Consider the following 6,000-nt stretch of genomic DNA (forward strand, 5'->3'; position numbering starts at 1 on the left):
TGTCCCTTGATAATGACTTGGTCATAGACAGAGTTGCAGAAAAAAGTGACCTGTTGAAGAAAATCCTTATCCCCAACATTGAGTAAAATGCCATTGCTGGATTGTTTTTTTAGGTGAGAATTCAACCTCTATTTCTATGTGAGTATTCAAGTTAACTATATATTAAAATCTCTGTACTTTGTGATTTATCATATAACTCATACAGTACTATGTGTTGTGTGTTTCAGATACCTGTTTTGTATTGGTTCAGGAAGAGGGACTGCAGTGTGTTGAGACATCCATTTATATGTGAGTATTCAAGTTAATCTAGAAGAATATGCTTTTAACACATTTACATTTAGTCATTTAGCAGACGCTTTTATCCAAAGCGACTTACAGATGAGGAATATTGGAAGCAATTATAACAACATAGGCAACAAAATACATAAGTGCATCAAACTAGTCCATTAAAGCTAAGCACAGTATAAAAAGCTAAGAATAGTGAGGTTAGTAAGTGTTTTTTTTATATAAAGGTGGAAAGGGAAGAGAATTAGGAAAAATCAATCAGCGACGTGTTGACGGAAGAGATGCGTTTTTAGGCTTTTTTTAAAGATGGCAACCGAATCTTCTGATCTTGTAGCAGCTGGTAGATCATTCCACCAATGTGGAACAGATACATTTCGTTGCACTGTACTTGTATGTGTGTAATGACAATAAATTGAATCAAATCAAAATCAAATCAGATCAAGAGACGGTACGGGAGAGTGACTTTTTTCCTTTTTGGGATGGTACCATTAGTCGTTGTTCCTTTGCAGACCGCAGTGATCTGGCAGGAACATAGATCTGCATTAGCGAGTGGAGATACGATGGTTCAGACCCGGTGTTGGTCTTATAGGCCAGGAGCATAGCTTTGAACTTTATGCGGGTTGCAACAGGGAGCCAATGTTACCTGATGAAGAGCGGAGTTACATGCGCTCTCTTTGGTTCATTGAAGACCACTCTTGCCGCCACATTCTGGATCATCTGGAGAGGTTTGATTGTGCAAGCAGGAAGTCCAGCCAGAAGCGCATTGCAATAATCGAGTTTGGACAAGACAAGAGCCTGGACTAGGACTTGCGTAGAGTGCTCTGACAGGAAAGGTCTAATTTTCCTAATGTTGTAGAGGATGAATCTACAGGACCGGGTGGTGCTGGCAACATGACTTGTGAGGTTAAGCCGATCATCGATTACCACCCCAAGTTTCTGGCTGTGCTGGATGGTGTAATAGTTGATGAGCCTAGTTGAATCGCAAGGTTGTGGTAAGTCTTGAACCCAGACTGATTGCTGTCCAGGAGGTTGTTTTGCATGAGAAAGGAGGAGAGCTGGTTGAACACAACTCGCTCCAGGGCTTTGGCGATAAAGGGAAGAAGGGAGTCAGGCCTGTAGTTTTCTAGCAGTGTAGGGTCTAGGGTGGGTTTCTTTAGAAGCGGTGTGATGCAGGCCTCTTTGAACGCTGTGGGAAATGTCCCAGTGGTGAGTGAAGAGTTGATGATGTGGGTCAGAGCAGGCACAACCGTTGGAGAGATGGCCTGGAGGAGATGGGTGGGGATGGGATCCAGTGGGCAGGTGGTAGGGTGGCTGGAGCCAATGACCTTGGAGACATCAGCTTCAGACAGAGGAGAAAAGGTGGGGAGCATACACGTGTCAGGGATGTGGGCGGGTTCGACAGGTGGTGGCGTAGAGAACTGGCTGCTGATGGTAGTAGTTTTCTTTACGAAGAACGATGCAAAATCAGCAGCTGTTAACTCCGATGAAGGTGCGGGAGCAGGCGGACAGAGGAGAGCAGAGAAGGTTTTGAAGAGCGTTCGAGAGTCCGGAGAGTTGCAGATCCTCGAGTGGTAGTAATCTGTTTTTGCAGAGGTGACATCTACAGAGAAAGAAGAGAGAAGAGATTGGTAGAGAGAGAGGTCTGCAGAGTCTTTTGACTTGCGCCATTTTCTCTCAGCTGACCGGAGGCTGGCGCGATGCTCACGCAGTACATCCAATAACCAGGGAGCCGACGGGGATGCACGGGCTGGTCCAGATGCAAGAGGGCATAGGCTGTCCAAGCAGGATGAAAGCGTGGAACACAGAGTGTCTGTGGCATTGTCTGTATTCAAAAGAGAGAGCTCATCAGAGGGGGGGAGTGCAGAGAAGACAGCAGAGGAAAAACAGGAGGGAGGGAGAGACCGCAGGTTGCGCCGGAAGGTGACCATCGGTAAGACATCTGCGATATCCGGAGCAGTGAGGTCGAGGTCGAGGGTGACGAAGAAGTGATCAGACGTGTGCAGCGTGGTGACCTGAGAGTGATGATTGTAATAGCAGTACCTTGTGAAGATCAGATCTAGATGGTTTCCAGACTTGTGGGTTGCTGATGTGGAAACCTGTTCGAGGAGAAATGATGCGGTCAGGTTGACGAAGTCAGCAGCCTGTGGCTTTTCAATGTGGATGTTGAAGTCACCTAGTACCACCAGGGGAGTACCATCCTCAGGGAAGGATGAAAGAAGCACATCCAGCTCCTCCAAGAAATGTCCAAGCTGACCTGGGGGACGATATATAACTACACAACATCTAGTCAACATCAGTGCTATTGCTATAATTTGGATGGTATAGTATCATGAGCCACAATAAAAGTCTTGTGACACTCATGCCAGGCGTTGTTGTTGTTGTTGTCGAGTTTCCGCGCGCCGTTTGCTTTGGGCCTCAATCCACAGTCTTTTCTTTGGCCTCAATCCATTTGTGTACTATCTGTACTTGCCTGAGAAGTATACAACTCAGTGTAATATTGCTTAAATGCATTATTAATCTCTACAGGAATATATGTTTCCGCGTTACCTGTGTATAGCATTTATCATTCTGTTCATCACGTTTTAGTTGCCAGGCCAAAACTTTGTGCTTTCTCGCCAAGCTCATAGTAACGATGATTTGAACTAATAACAGCCCTCTCTGCCTGGTAGGTGTTCATTTTATTATACTCAATAAAAAAATTAAGTAATTCCCTATAAATATCCTTATTCTGATCCTTGTGGTATATTTTTTCAAGTGCTAATATTTCGGATTCTAGCTCATTCAATCTGGATTTCTTTTATTTTATTAACCCCTTAGTAAATGCAATACACTGGTCCATAAGATAAGCCTTTAAAGTTTCCCATAATATAAAGCTATTGGAACAAGAAGGTTTATTTGTAGACGTAAAAATATCGATTTGTTCTCTAATAAATGTTTGGAATTCCAATTGTCTAAGAAGAATTGGATTTAGCCTCCACCTATAAGTTTGTCCTATTTTTTCTGGGATGGACAATGACATTACTAGGGGAGAGTGATCACTCAATAGACGAGGAAGATATTCAACATCCATCACATAGTATAAAAGTTGGGTGGATAACAAAAAATAATCTATACGAGTAAGTAAGTAAAGTAAGTAAAATTTATATATAAAGTGCTTTTCACAGACAGAATCACAAAGTGCTGTACAACAGAATAGGTAGAACAAAACAGTATAAAATGCATATACATATATCAAAAGAAAGGGACGCTAGTGAGAACCCATCAACCAAAAGCTTTCCTGAATAAGCAAGTTTTCAGATCCTTTTTAAAAGAGACAACAGAGTCAGCCAGGCGCATGGACAGGGGCAGGGCGTTCCACAGCCTGGGAGCAACAGACTGGAAAGACCGGTCCCCTCGGGTCTTATAACGAGTCTTAGGGACTGCAAGCAAATACTGGTCAGAGGACCGAAGAGTCCGGCTAGGGAAGTACGGCTTCAAAAGGTCTCGGATATACTGTGGCGCCTTACCGTTTAAGGCCCTAAAAGTCAGCACTAAAATCTTAAAGTCGATCCTGAATTTTACAGGGAGCCAATGGAGAGCCGACAAGACTGGAGTGATATGAGACCTTTGAGGGGCACCTGTTAAAAGTCTAGCAGCAGAATTTTGAACAATTTGCAGTTTGTTCAAAGCCGACATATTCAGACAGGTAAACAGGGAGTTACAGTAGTCAAGTCTTGTTGATATGAAAGCGTGAATTATCATTTCCAGGTCATTCTTTGACAACAATTTGCGAATTTTAGAGATGTTCCTAAGATGATAAAAGCAATTTCGGACGAGCTGTTTTGAGTGTGTCTCCAAAGACATGGCCTGGTCAAACATAACCCCCAGGTTTCTGAGGCTGGGTTTGACAGAGGGGCCCATGGAGCCAAGGTGCTGTTTGATCAACGTGATCTTATGGTCTGGAGCAAAGATCAGCGTTTCAGTCTTGTTTGGATTTATCTGCAGATAGTTATTGGCAAGCCAGTCTTTGATGGAGGACACACACTCTAGGAACAGAGACAAACGATGAAACTCAGTATCATTAAAGGAACAATACAACTGGACAACTGGACGTCTGCATAGAAATGAAACAACCAATAATTTGACCAAGTGGCAAAATGTACAGTAAAAACAAGATAGGACCCAAAACAGACCCTTGTGCCACTCCGCATGACAAATTGGTTACATCAGACTGTACATTGTTTACAGCAACGTTAAAGGTTCTGTCATTTATATAGGAAGAGAACCACTGAAGGACAGATCCCGATAGTCCCATCTCATTATGAAGCCGATTGATCAGTATACTGTGATCCACAGTGTCAAAAGCAGAAGACAAATCTAGTAGTACAAGCACAGTGTAGCGGCCAGAGTCTACTGCCATCATCACATCACTAGAGACTTTAATAAGGGCTGTTTCAGTGGAGTGTAATTTTCGGAAACCAGACTGAAAAGTATCAAACAAGTCATGCTGCTCCATAAAGGAGGTCAGCTGGCATGCCACGATTTTTTCCAAGATTTTGGAGATAAATGGAAGTTTTGATATGGGTCTGTAGTTTTTAGGTTCTGAAGGGTCAAGATTGGGCTTTTTAAGGATCGGGTTTACCACAGCGTGTTTGAAGTAGCTGGGAACTGAGCCAGATCTAAGTGACACATTAATTATTTTTTCCACACAGGGGCCGACAATATCAAACGTTTTCAGCAATAGAGTTGTTGGGACAATGTCGGCGGGGCTCGAAGACGGTTTCGTATTTCCTGTTATAGTCTTTACATCCTGTAGGCTGACAGGAGTGAAGGACGACCAAGATGACACAGGTGAAAACTCAGTAGAACAAACACTAATGAGTGAAGAATTAACACTGGCCCTAATGTCATGTACTTTGTTCACAAAGAACGACAAAAAGTTGTTACAGTCGTCTTGTGTGTACACCGGCACAGGAGGAGCTGAAGGTGCAGTAAGCTTCTCAATGGTGTCAAACAAGACTTTAGGATTTTTCTTATTTCCGGACACAAGGTTAGAAAAAGAAGATGAGCGAGCCTGCTTCATCAATTCATTCAGATCCAGCATCATGTCTTTTAAATGGAGTCTATGTACCTCTAATTTAGTGGCTTTCCACAGGCGCTCTGTCATCCGACATTTTCTCCTGAAACTACAGATGTTATCATTTATCCAAGGGAGGGCCTTTTTCTGTGACCCAGAAAACCTTTTAACAGGCGCTACCATATCCAAAACTGACAGACAGTGGTTATTGAAACATTCCACAAATGAATCAACATCATCACATTCAACAAAGGAGCGAGAGTCGAAAGAGGCAGAGAAATCACTATGTGTTCTCTCACTAATGATGCGTTTTTCTGTTACAACGTTACAAACAGTAGGCATTATGGTAAGTGACAAATTAAAAGAAATACAGCAATGGTCACTAATTTGAAAATCGTCAACACTCAGATTATCAATGTTTAGGCCATAAGAGAAAACCAGATCTAACGTGTGGCCTTTTTTATGCGTGGGGCCAGAAACATGCTGTACAAAATTGAAAGAATCCATAATAGTCAACAGATCAGCTGCAATCGAACAAGAGAGATCGTCAATATGCAGATTAAAGTCCCCAAGGACTAAAACGCGATCTAGTTTGATGATAGTCGTTAAAAACTCAGAGAAATCGTCAAGAAATGCACGTGCAGGACCAGGAGGTCGGT

This window comes from Barbatula barbatula (assembly GCF_947034865.1).
Source record: "Barbatula barbatula genome assembly, chromosome: 14".
Lineage (NCBI taxonomy): Eukaryota > Metazoa > Chordata > Actinopteri > Cypriniformes > Nemacheilidae > Barbatula > Barbatula barbatula.